The sequence below is a fragment of the Rhinatrema bivittatum genome, chromosome 3, assembly GCF_901001135.1.
Source record: "Rhinatrema bivittatum chromosome 3, aRhiBiv1.1, whole genome shotgun sequence".
NCBI classification, from domain to species: Eukaryota; Metazoa; Chordata; class Amphibia; order Gymnophiona; family Rhinatrematidae; genus Rhinatrema; species Rhinatrema bivittatum.
Window position 1 is genome coordinate 88,398,260 of NC_042617.1, and position 13,306 is coordinate 88,411,565.

The 13,306-nt window shown below is 41.5% G+C and overlaps 1 protein-coding gene across 2 annotated transcripts in view; it reads left to right on the forward strand.

Annotated features, from left to right (window-relative positions):
* The first annotated feature begins 946 nt into the window (after positions 1–946).
* Positions 947–13,306, forward strand: part of SPTBN1 (spectrin beta, non-erythrocytic 1) — a 724,701-nt gene continuing 712,341 nt past the window's right edge. For both annotated transcript variants that reach the window (XM_029593444.1, XM_029593446.1), the window contains exon 1: positions 947–1,092. The gene's annotated coding sequence lies outside the window, so the exon portion shown is untranslated. The remainder of the gene's footprint in view (positions 1,093–13,306) is intronic.

Below are 13,306 nucleotides of genomic sequence, written 5' to 3' on the forward strand. Positions count from 1 at the left end.
TGACCATTCCTCTCCCTATGAGGTCAAACATCTTTCTGACTTTTGCTGTCACTTTATCCACTTATTTAGCTACCTTAAGATCATCAGATACAATCACTCCCAGATCTTGCTCTTTTGTGCTTAGAAGAATTTCACCTCCAATACTGTACCTTTCCCTTGGGTTTTTACAGCCTAAATGCATTAATGTGCATGTTTTAGTGTTAAATATTAGCTACTAGTCCCTAGACTATTTCTCAAGCGTTGTTAGATCCCTCCTCATGTTTTCCATACCTTCCTGGCTGTCTATCCCGTTTTACATTTTAGAATTATGGGCACAAAGACAAACCTTTCCTGACAATCCTTCGGCTATGCTGCTCATCAAGCCAATCTTTCTTCCTCTCAAGCACAAAACACCAAAGCACTGCGTTCACAAATCTTTTGAAATGACATGATTAAAAAGCAAATATTTCCAATAAAAAAACGCCAGTAGCCATTTCCAACACTCAAGAAGGTCCTGTACAAAATACAATTTTCCTTTTCGACTTTGTAATAGCATCTGAAATGCAATTTCCGACCCAACATTTACCAGATGCCCGTAAGAACAACTGAAAAACAGGATATTTTATCCCAGTGAACACGCAAGAGACTTTCCAGCAAGAAGAGACGAAACGCGCACGGAAAGTGTTTTACTGGATGGATCCCAGTGCGAATCCCGCAACGGAGAGGCGAGGCTCCGGGTGCCCCGGGCTAGGTGAGGCCTTCGGCTTCGCTTTCCTCAGGAGGGGATGAAGGAAGAACGAGGACGGGGTTACACTTGCGTTTGCCGTTGGCATTAAGATACTGGGCGGGCGCGCGCTGCCCTCCTGGCCTCGGCGCGGGAATGGGCGGGAGGGAGAGGCAGCTTCGCCTCGTCGGGCTGGGGGCGGGGCCTGCGCGCGCCGCCCCTCACGGTGAAATCAGTGCAGCTGTTGCTGGGGCTGGAAGCGCAGGCTGCGCATTCCCGCTGTCACTCCCTGCGCTGCGTCAGCATCCGAGCCCAGCTCCGTTCCGGAGCGAGCCCTCAGGACTGCGCCAGCCCGGCGACGACGTTGCTGCTGCTGCTGCTGCTGCGAGGTAGGCGCTCGCCCATTCTCCGGTGCCCGCATCCCCCTGGCTGGCGGGCGCTGGACCTGCCTTCAGTTCTCCCCTGGCCAGGGGCTCTGGAGATACCGCCGCAGACTGTTGCACTGCGGCCGGAGCTGTGCGGTGAGCCTCTGGGGACTCTTCTCCCCTCCCACGCCCTGCTGTGTTCCCTTTCATCAGAGGGTGCGGCAGAATGTCTTTATATATATATATATATATTATTTTTTTTTTTCTTCTGAGCCGGGCTATGATTTAATTTCACGTTATCTGTTTCTTCGTGAAAGGTACGGGGGAGGGGATTGAGCGCTGCGGAGGGCTGTGAGGTGATGGCAGAGGAGAAAGGAGGCTGCTATTGCTGGGTGTTTACAGGCTGGAGGTTGACGATGGATGTAACGGTCCAGGGATGTGAACAGGCGTGGCCGTGCCGGGCGGGGAGCCGGAGGGAGCCGCTGATGCCGTTGCTGCAGCTGTAGCCGCCGCCTCCTCCTCCTCCTCCTCGTCTCTCCCTCCTTTCCCCTCCCCTGCAGCCCACCACAGCTTCTTTCCTTTCCCTCCCTGCTCATCCTTCAACAGGTTCGTCGGGAGTCCTGGTTGCCCTTGCCGTGGCCCGGAAAGAGGTTGGGGGGGGGGGGAGATTTCTTGTGTCGTGTTATGGAGTTGGTGGATTCAGGGCTGGGCAGAAAATGGGAGGGGTGTGGGCTGGGATCGGGAGTGTCAGTGCTGCAATAGAAACCTACTGCCCGGCTCTCTCTCGCACCCCGCCGTCCCGGGGACTCGGGAGTGAGTGAGGAGGGGAAGGAAACCTCGCCTGTCCTTGCTTTTGGCTCCTGCTAATGTGTGATTGCAGTTCTGCAGCTGTAATGCGGTCAGATTGAGACCAGCCTGCGGCTGAGGAACATTAATCTGATACTACCAAAGTAGCACCATTAGGGAGGGGTTCCAGCAAAGATTTGATGCTATACCGCTCAGGCGATTGCTAAATATACATATGATCTGCATTATTATGTGCATGAAGAGCTGCATCTTTTGCGTGTTTTAAACTGTCATTTAGGGAAGTTTGGATTAAAAGCTTCTGTTTTTTTAGTTGACAACGGCAGAATGTCTTTTTATTAGCTATAAAACTATAAACTTTTTTAGAAGTGTTTGGGTATGTCTACATTTTCGTGCTTCATGTTGATTTTATAATATCAGAGATACTTTGGATAGTAGGTTCTTCTGATTTATGGTCTTAAACACGAATATATTTCACATGAGTATATTCTTTTCCTAAAGCTTTCCGTTTCTGTGATTTGTTTACTGTATTTAAAGGAAGATCAGCAGTATGAGTGTGTCACAAGACATTTTAGCCATTTTTGATTAATCAGCCAGGTGCAAAATTCCCAGTCGGTTAAAATACTTGTATCCTGCAATCTCTAGGGCTAGGAATATAGCACATGATCAGATGAATGATAGAACAGAAAGCATTATACCAGTTACTTTTCTTCAGTTGAAACTTGATTAAACAAGAGCATAATACACTTTAACTTCTTAGGTTATAAATTGCAGCGTGTATTGGCCACATTTTGAAAGGAATGGCATAAAGAAGTTAAATCTCTGATTATTCAGTTTTGACGTTTGGCTTCTTAAGGACAATATTTGGAAAGATACAACATAAAATCAGTGATGTAAGCTATGAATACAGTATTGATGGCCTAGAACAGTGGTTCTCCACCTTTCTTCCACCCTGACACACCTGACAGATGATGCTCATGTATGTGACACTGCACATTACATTTTGTAACTGAAGTTTAAAAGTTCTAAATATTTTGTTAAATGATGCAAGAGAAAATATTTTTTAATTTCAATAACTGCTTGTAAAAAAAAAGTTATTACATTTGATAACTTTCACAAGTCTGAATCTTCATTTACTTTATTAGTGAGAAATCTGGGACTGATGTTTTGATTCAGGGTGGAACAGTAAACAAACTCTTCTGCATCTCACTTTCAGCCTCAAGAAGTTCTGAACTCTTCTGGAGTTTATATAGAGCAGAGCAAGGATGTTAGCATAGAAGATAGTAACACAGTATTGTTTGCAGAAAAAAGACCAAATAGTCCATCCAGTCTGTCCAGCAAGCTTCCCATGGCAATAACTACCACTCCGTGAAGGTTATCCCCATGTCTGTTAAGGGTAGTAACTGTTGCTCAATATAGCTTACCCCCATGCCTTATATTAAGGATAATAATACAAGCAAAACCAAGCAACTGTCAAAACCATAACTACATTTCTGCAACATTTTTTACATGCTGAGCAGCTTTCCTGATAATTCAGACAATGCTGCTTGAATATTCTTTGCTTTTGGACTTGGCTGTAGAAGCTTTATCCCCAATGTCATCGTATTAGTACCCCAGACTGTAAAATCCTTCCCTTTTCAACTTGCCATACAAAAAAATATATTCAAATTCTGGTATCCCCCACAGTAACATCACTTCAAAATCTCTCTCCTGCCAGATACTTTGTGAAATAACATGAAAACCTGCAAAGAAAAGACACTTAGAATCTCTATATAGCAAACCTGCCATACCATTACAGCACTAACATCCAGGACTCAAAACAGCAACAACCTTACCTATGAAAACACAACACTGCAAATATAGAACACAATACGTTCCCTGTTGGAAAAACAAAATAAACCAACCTGGACTGCTAAAGATCCCTACACAGAACCTACCTGCTGGTCGGCACAATCCCTCTCCTCTGTCACACACACAGAGCACAGACTGACCCTTACCTATTACATAATAAAGGACCATAAATTAAAAACAGAAATATGCAAATACTGAAACCCTGAGAAACCAGACTCTCTGGGGCAACTTTCAAACTGTGCAGAACTATAAAATCCACAAAGAGTTTTTACCCATAGTTTGTCAATTTCCGAAGGGAAAATATTATCTTTTGAAAAATGAGTTGGAAAAGGAATGTGCATAAACTTGCACCTACAATATTGTTTGGGTACTTTTTTAGACTAAAAAATAGGTACTCTCTGCTCCTGTGCTCTCCTCAAGCAACAGGCACATGTGGCTGTTTTAGGAAGCATAAGCTTGCTATATAAAACTTTTTGGTGATACACCCTCCCACCTGTTGGTGACACACCAGTGTGTCTTGCCACATTGGTTGAGAACCTCTGGCCTAGAAGATGACTGCAGAGATATCAGAACATAGTAGAGTATGTTAGATGCTTTCCAGAGATACAGGCTGTGTAATGATACCGTTCCAAAAGTAATAGTACTGCACCTTATTTTACACTACTATATTTTATTTTGGTTTGTTTTCTGAAATGACTAGGATGGAATTTGCTTTATAATTTTTAGATACAAACTTCATGGATGCTTATTTCATGCTAAAAGTCTGCTGCTGCTACTGTGCATTATTAAAAATGAAATGGCTTAGAAGTTTCCAACTATCTGGATGATTTATTTTGCTATAATTATAGCGGAATGATTCGCTGTGGGGGGCGATAGCAGGCGGCTGCATTACGGCGGTGCATTTCACCTGCTGAGATTGCAGACACGCTGCACACTGTCACCCTTGTAGCACCAGTGAAATAGCTATTTCCGGTGCTAATGTGGGCACTAATGTGTGATATATTATTGCCTGCATCACTACAGTCCCCTAAACTTCCTTAGCCCTGCCTAAACCCCATCCATACTCCTCCCCTTTCCCAAATTTGCATTTTCAACTCACGATGCAGCCCATCGTGTCATCAGATGTTCAGTATAGGTGCACATTATTATGTACGTATATATATAACTTTTCTTTTTTTGGCAAAATCGTGTTTAAGACACAGAAGGTGACAAAAAAACCCCCAAACAGGATCATTAACCATTACAATAGCTAACATAGTACAGGCATTAAGTAGATCAGAAAACAAGAACACTCCACTCCCACCGTTTCCATGTCATTTTTATCCCCAAATAAACTCTCATCCAGTATTCACCCAAAAACACACAATAACCCATTCCCAACTCAACCCACATTCTGCCCCCCCCACCGAGCTATAACAGTTAAGTTGAAGTCCCCTTGTAAGCCCTCAATTACCAATATGGAGACGACCCCAGCTCCCCAAGTTCTGTTTGCATTTCCGGTGACAAAGCTTCATAAAATTTTTGCCAAATGGATATATAGTCTTTTGGGACCTTATGACATAACAAACGAACATCATACCACTCCATTTGCAAAAGTAAGGCTATAGAAATAGACATATTGACTTTTCGTAATAGATGGTGCCACATTTCGTAATTAATTCATCCCACTGAATAACAAAACCTCCCCTTGGAAAGGCAACTGAATAGATGTACTGCTTCTTATAGAAAAAAGAACCTCCTCCTGAAAGGAAACATTTTTGTGGCATGTCAGGAAAAGGTGGATAAAGGACCCCGCATCAAGAGCACATTTGTGACAGTCAGAAGAGTCTACCAAGCCCATTTTGTGAAGATGAACCTTATCAGCTTGGCAGTGATGTGGAATTTTATACTGCTTTTCCTGAAGAGAACTCCCCACCGGCAGCTTCTGCATTTCAGAAAACACCAACACCCAAAGCTTCTGCCGTCAGTGGACCACTAAATGCCCTTTGCCAATAATCTGTCAAATTAACCAACAAGGAAGAATCTAAGTGGGATTTACTAAAACGGTACCAGTGAGCTATAGAGTGTTTTCCCCCAGCAACTGTTCCAACTCCATGACCAATCTAGATTCTAGTTTAATCTAATCTTGGATATTCCTAGGGGCTGAAAATAGTACCACACCTGTAAGTACCCAAAAGAATGCGACCTGGAGATATGATAAATATCTTGTAATTGTGAAATACTAAAAAAAGATTCCTGATTCTTTATCTACCAACTGCCACAAATAAGTAATCCCCTTCTCCCAGTCTGCAAATACATGACTGTCCAGCCCAAGTAAGAAACAGAGATTAACCAAAAGCAGAAGAAAGATGGAGACATTCAGTGTCCTTCCCAAGCTTCATCTTATGCGTTTCCAGGCTTCCATAATGGAACGTAAAACGACATTCCCCCTTCATCTCTGGAGGCAGAGCTGCAGTCAACAAGTGTATCAGCCTCATTGGAGACAATGGTGCACACGTTTCCTCTAGCAAATGAAAGGTGTTGGACAAATTTATCCCCCCAATATTCACCCAAGAACGTAAATGGCAGGCCAAATTATATAAGGGGAAGTCCGGGACATTGAGCCCACTCTCTTTTTCTTTTTTTTTTTCTGCTGCGAGTTAACTTATCAAAGCCAATTTTGGGCTTTCGACACCCCCCGCCCCCCCCAGAGGAAACACCTAACCACAGCCTTAAGTCAGGTCAAATAATGTGGGGGAACCCAACAGGGCAGCAACATCTATAGTAAATAAAGTAACTTTGGTAATATATACCCATTTTGAACAAAGCATTCCTACCCATTAAGGACATGGGCAAGTCTTTCCAAATCTGCAACTGGTGATCAAATCCATCAATTAAACCACTAAAATTCACCTTGTAGAGCTGTGTCAAGTCCCTAGGAACCCATACACCCAGATACTTAAGTTTTTGGGTGCCCATCGAAAAGTAAAAGTACCACGCCAATCATTCAGCCGAGATATGTGTAAGGGGAGAGCCTCCAATTTGTCAGAATTGATATTCAGCTCCACAGAGGACTGAAAAAATGTCAGAACCGGGGCTATAGCAGAGCGCGCATTAGCTAAAAATAATCAAATATTGTCCACAGACGCATTTTAAATTCCCACAATCCTATACGCATCCCCTGTAATTCCTTATCCTCCCCCTTAAGTTCAAGGGTAAGTACAAACAATAGTGGGGGATAATGGACAATCTTGTCTTGTATCACCCTTCAAGGGGAAAGAGTCCGATAGGGAGCTATTGACCAGCATACAAGCTGTGGGGTCCGTATAAAGCAGTTTTGATCCAATCTAAAAAGGACTATCCCATATTTTTTTATTGCCCTAAACATAAATGACCAGTTAACATTATCGAAGTCTTCTTCTGCGTCTAGGCTTAACGCCATGCCCTCCCTATAGTCCTCCAGGGCCTGATTCAAAACCGCCAGTAATTTCCGTATGTTATTAACCTCATGCTGACCAGTGACAAAAGCAGTCTGGTCATCCCCCATCAAAGAAGGAAGCACCTTTGCCAACTGAGCAGCTAAAATGGAAGCTAGCAATTTAGCATCCACATTCAAAAGGGAAATAGATCAATAAGAGGCAGGATTTCCAAGGTGTCTCTCCTTTTTTGGGCAGAACTACAGTGACCGCTTGATTCATGGCAGATGTAAAGAAACCATGAGCCAAAGCATAATTCAGCATTTTCGTCACTGGTGCTAGTAGTTGAAATTTAAGGATATTATAAAACTCAGGTCCCAGGCCATCATTACCGGCAGCCTTCCCCACTTTTAAGTTTAGTAATAACACAAAATACCTCCTTCTCGCAAATCTGCCTGTTCAAGGTAGCTATCTGTTTGTCAGCCACTATGGGGAGAGTTAGCCCCTCAAAAAATGAATCCCAGGATGCCACTACTGTCCTTCATCCCTATTTATATATGCCTTTTTTCTTTAGCCCTTTCTTAAATTAGCTAATAGTTTGCCTGCTTTGTTGCCAAATTTTGAATAGGTGAAATTTAAAGTAGTTAAGAACATATAGCCTTAAGATGTAACAATTGATTTAAAGCATTCTGTTTGTTCTTCAATGCTTTCTTATGATCTTCAGTTATGGTGCGAGTGTGATCCCGTTTCTTATCCCGCAAGAGATTAGTAAGGTGTAATATCTCAGTATCTCATTGCTTCTGCTGCTTAGCCAGGTAAGCAATTTCCTCCCTGATTACAGCCTTCCCGGCCTCCCAAACTATAGTAGGGGCTGAATCAGGCATGGCATTCAGGCGATATTTCCCCCTTTAAAAATTGACAAAACTCCTTGTCCTTGAGCAAAAGCCCCCAGGCATTCTCCAACTTAGGAGTTGCTTGACTCTGCCCCCCAGCTTCAACTGCAGAAAAACCAGAGCATGGTCAGAAATAGTACAAACATCAATATACGAGTGCAAAACAGCGGGGAACAATCTATCTGTGAGGAGAATAAGGTCTATCCTAGAATAGCTCTTATGAGTGTTAGATAAAAAGTAAAATCCTTCTCCAGGTGCACATGTTTTTATGAAGCTATTTTTGAAAATGTGTTTTCCCTAGCTCCAAAATGGGGAAAGAACCTTTAGTACTTTTATCCCCTGAACAACTTCTTAATTTGTTTTATTCGAAAATGAGGAGTCAAATGGTCTGTGTTTCCTGCTTTGGTACCGTAGGCGTAGGATGTCAAAATTTACCTCAAATTATGGATTCAAATTAAATCATTCATTGTATCAACTAGTCAGAGATGTTTGTAATCTGTGATACATTTTGAACTGCAGAGCAATTGGGGAGGACCTGCTTGACTTTTCAGTAATAATGGGGTTGATACAGTAAGGTTGTGAGGGAAATGAGTGCTCTGTGTTGTCCCTGCTTTCCTAACGTGCCTCCAGCAACCTCTCCTGGGCACATGATTCAGTATTTAAATGAGGGGTTGTGCTAAAAAGGAGTGCTAGGGGTGCGTTATTGTCCTAGCATCCTCTTTAGCAGCGTAAGCCCAGGAGAGGTGGCTGTGGACAGGTTAGGAAAATGGTTGCTCATAAAATTGGGCATCCGTTTTCTTAACCTGACTGCTGGCGCTCTTTTTTTTTTTTTTTAACCTTTTAGTTCCTCTGACTTTAATATTGTCATGATATTGTCTGCTTTTCTGTACAGGTTTTTGGGCTGCTCAGAAATTGCCTGCTCTTGGGCAGGCGTTTAATTTCTGAGCGTAAAATGTGCGGATTGGCTGCACATTTTTTTTTCTGTATCTGGGGTGAATAGCTAATAGCCTCATCAACATGCATTTGCATGTAACGAGCGCTGTTAGTTTCGGGGGTTTGGACTCTCGTTTTGGACGCGCTAAACTTCTATTGTATAAGGGGTAGTGAATGCACATCCAAAACACTCGTCCAACCGCAGGTTAAATAGTGCGCTCAGTTGAGCGCGCCGTACTGTATCGGCCTGAATGTCAGAAGTAAACTCAGGGTTTCCTTTGTTAGTCATATTTACTTTATTAGGTAGTGCATTTACTGCTGGTTTTTCTTTCATGCTGATACTTGATATGTTATTGGTCCAGGTGCACTTTTCATCACTATTTTCTTTAATTCCAATAAGCCATTTAAGTACAAAATCAGGCAGGATTTGCAGTAGTTTGGATCCACTTTTAGATGTATTGGTACTAGTAAAGGTGAAAACTATTTAAAATGCTTATGTTCTGCTTACAGCAGACCAGCTATAGTAGGCATATTATATATAATTTTACCATTACTTTTGATCTCTTTCCTTTAAACAGAGAACTGAATTTTAACTGAATAATCTAGAAAACCCAAAATTAAGATCCTCCTCTCTTTCATTTTAATTTCATTCTTCTGGAGAAATATTAGAAAATCCTAGGCCAAATGCAGGACATTTTTAGGAGTATGGCAAGACGGAAAATTCCGGTCCATAAGTAGCACAAGCAGGGTTGCCAAATTACCCAACTAGGCCTGTTAAATCAGATGTGTGCAAACATCTCATTCATTATAACCATGTTCACAGCATTTGTTTGTCTCCCTGGATCAGGAAAGAAAGGCAAACTGAATCCACACCTCCTTTACTCACATTCCTATTCTTTTCCCATGTTTTTCTCCCTTCCATAATTTCTTCATTGTGTGCGCTCCCTCTTATGTTCCATTTTTTACCCATCTGTCCCCTATCATACCTACCTCTCATACCACAGGAAGGAAGTCAGGATGATGGTGATAAGATGAGACACTCCTTGTGGCTCCTCCTCCTCTGCTAGCTTCCTGGTTTGAAAGAAAATGCAGGAAGTGGGGAGGAGAAACTGCCACAAGACTTCTCTGCTGCTGATCCCAGCTTTAGTCTGTGGCAGCTTGGCGAGAATGGGGGTAAGAGCATGTCCCATAGCAGCTGCAGGTCTTGGCTTCAGCAGTCAATAAAAGAAAATGTGCTGTCTGCAGTCACTATTCTTTTCTACCTTTCACCAGCCTGAAGATGGACAGACAAGTGTTGATACAGAATACTGAACTGCACCACTTCAGGTCACTAAATAAGGCTGTGCATAGCAGGTCTGTCCCAAGAGCTGTATGCTTCTCCCATGGCACAGAAATAGGAAAAACACTGCAAGCAGACAGCAACATGTTAGGCTTCTAGTTTAGAGTTGAGCTAAATTCTGGCAAAAATGTTCCACTTGCAAAGATGCAGTTTCCCAGTCCTAATATAATTCTTAAAATAAACCTTTTGGTTTTCCACACTGTTTTTTCATTGCTGAACGAGTTGGGGTGGGAGTGGCACTAGAAGCAAGACTTTGTTGTAGAGTTTGTATTTTAGAAGTGTTTTTTATAATGTTTTTTTTCACTCACTTTTTATGAACACACTGTTTTAGGTTTTGTAAAAAAGAGCTTTGAAATATGCTGACAAACATCTAATCATAGCTCGGTATCTTTGTAATGATGTTAGCTCAAAAAAGTTTTCCTTGCCTATATTATCTGTATAATTAAGACATTCTATTTTGTATGTCACCTTTGTGGGTGGTTAATAATAAAAAAAAATAAAAATCTTGTTTTATAATCTGTAGTGTTTGCTTTCAGTGTTTTTTTGTTGTAAACATTTGTTCTTGAATACCTCATATGGGGGGGGGGGGGGGGAAAGAGATGTTCCTTCACAGAAAGGGGGTGGATAGATGCATGGAAGCCTCCCAGAAGTTGGGAGGAGGGCAAAAGGTCCGAACAGGAATAGAACATAAAGCTTGCCATTTTGGGTCGGACCAAGGATCCATCAAACACAACATTTTGTTTCCCACAGTGGCCAAGCTAGGTTACATGTAGCTGGAAGGATCCCAAGGGGTAGATATATTACCCAGTAACGTCATTGTGTGTCTCCCCTAGTCTTTGTACTTTTCGAAAGAATAAACAACTGATTGTTTACTTGTTCTATTTCACTCATTATTTAATAGACCTCTATCATATCTCCCCTCAGTCGTCTCTTCTCCAAGCTGAAGAATCCTAACCTCTTTAACCTTTCTTCATAGGGGAATTGTTCCATCCCTTTTATCATCTTGGTCTCCTTTCTCTATCTTTTTTTTTTCTAATTCTGCTATTTCTTTCTTGAGATGTGTTGAGCAGAATTTAATACTATACTCAAGATGAGGTTGCAGAATGGAATGATAGAAGCATTATGACATTCTCTGTTTTATTCTCCTTTCCTTTACTAATAATTTCTAGCATTCTATTTGCTTTCTTGGCTGCTGCTGCACACTGAGCAGAAGACTTAAATGTATTTTCAACGATGACACCTAGATCCTTTTCCTGAGTAGTGACTCCTAATGTAGAACCTTGCATTTTATAGATATAATAATTTGGGTTACTCTTCCCTCAGTGCATCACTTTGTACTTATCTACATTAAATTTCATTTGCCATTTGCATGCCCAATCTCCCAGTTTTGCAATGTCCTCTTGCAATTTCTCATTATCCTCTTGTGATTTGACAACTTGAATAATTTTGAGTCATTGGCAAATTTGATTACCTCTTGTACCCATTTCCAGGTCATTTTATAAATATATTAAAATCATCTGTCCCAGAACAGATCCCTGGGGCACTCCACCTTTTTCTATTGGGGAAAATGTACTATTTAGCTCTACTCTGTTTTCTATCTTTTAACCAGTTGTCAGTCCACAATAGGACACTGCCACTTATCCCATTATCCTTAGCAGTGAGGAAGCAGAGGTAAAACCAAAGATCAGGAAGGGCCTGCAGTTGAGGGGCGCCTTGCCGCCGGGCGCGGGTGAGTGGGGAGGCCCATTTACATCTAGGGCCCCCGCAGTAACTTTAATTTCCATCATCAAAAGTTAAAAAAAGAAAAGGAACTGAAAGGAAACTATAACATCGGGAGGTGAGATGACATCGCGAGAGAGAGACCACGCCCCCTCCCACGACGTCACGGAGACCTTCTGCGGTTGAAAAGCGCCTCGCCGCCGGGCGCCGCGTGACGAAGGGGTGCAACAAAGGGGTTTTCCCCTTTGTGCTCCCCTTCGTGCAACCCTTGGTGCCTCATTTAATATCCTTTTTTTGTATATTTTCTGTTATATAAACCTTTTCCAAGTTATGTACCCTTTTTAGTTTGCTAACAAGTTTAATTTGTAATTGTTCACTGTATCAGACTATGGAATTATTCTCCAGCTGTTTTTTGTTCTATGTAAACCGGTATGATTTACATGTAATGTAAGAATGTCGGTATATAAAAAAAAAAAAAATCCTAAATAAATAATTGAAGTAGAGAAAAAGGTTGTGCTAGAATACACTAGGCCTATCTGCAACTAATTTTTCTATGAAACCATGTGAGCACTATGGATGTTTTAATTTGAAGGGCTTACTGCATGTCTTGATCACAGAAAACCCCCTTTTTAATATTAGCTATTGTAAGGCAGGAAAGTCCTGTCTTTAGTGGCGCTTACCAAAGCAGGTTACTGCTGAATCCATTCTCCTTTAGCCTCCATCATGACCTCCTTGTTTAAAAAAAAAAAAACCAAAAAAGCCCTCAAACTGCTTTTTAAAAATTGTGTGAATGTGTTCATGTTCTAGTGAAATCCTATTTACAAAATATAATATGAAATATTGCTGCTGTACCAAATATAGGTTGATATGTGTATATCAGATCTTGACTGAATTCTGTTTCACAATATCCTTAAAATATATTTACCTGTTTTCTGCTGAGCAGCCTGTCAGAGTAAAATCACGAACGGCTGTGGATTTTATAAGATATTGTTTGCAGTGATTGAACAAGGGAATCAGTTTAGAAACTGAAAATGCTGTTGAAACATTGGCTTTATACCTGTTATTTGATAAGTCAGTCTTGAAGTGAATTATTAGAATCAGGGGCAGGGGGATACAGGTTGGGTTAATGGGTATTAAGAGAATCATTTTTTTTTTAATTCAAATAGTTGGAGCATCAGCTCTTGTTTTGATGAGAATAGGGAGATTTGAGCTATAGCCCTAGTTATTAATAGTCATTTTAATTTTGATGTATTTTTAATGTATTGTGATTCATTGTACTTTGTGAACCACGTTGGATTGTGTCT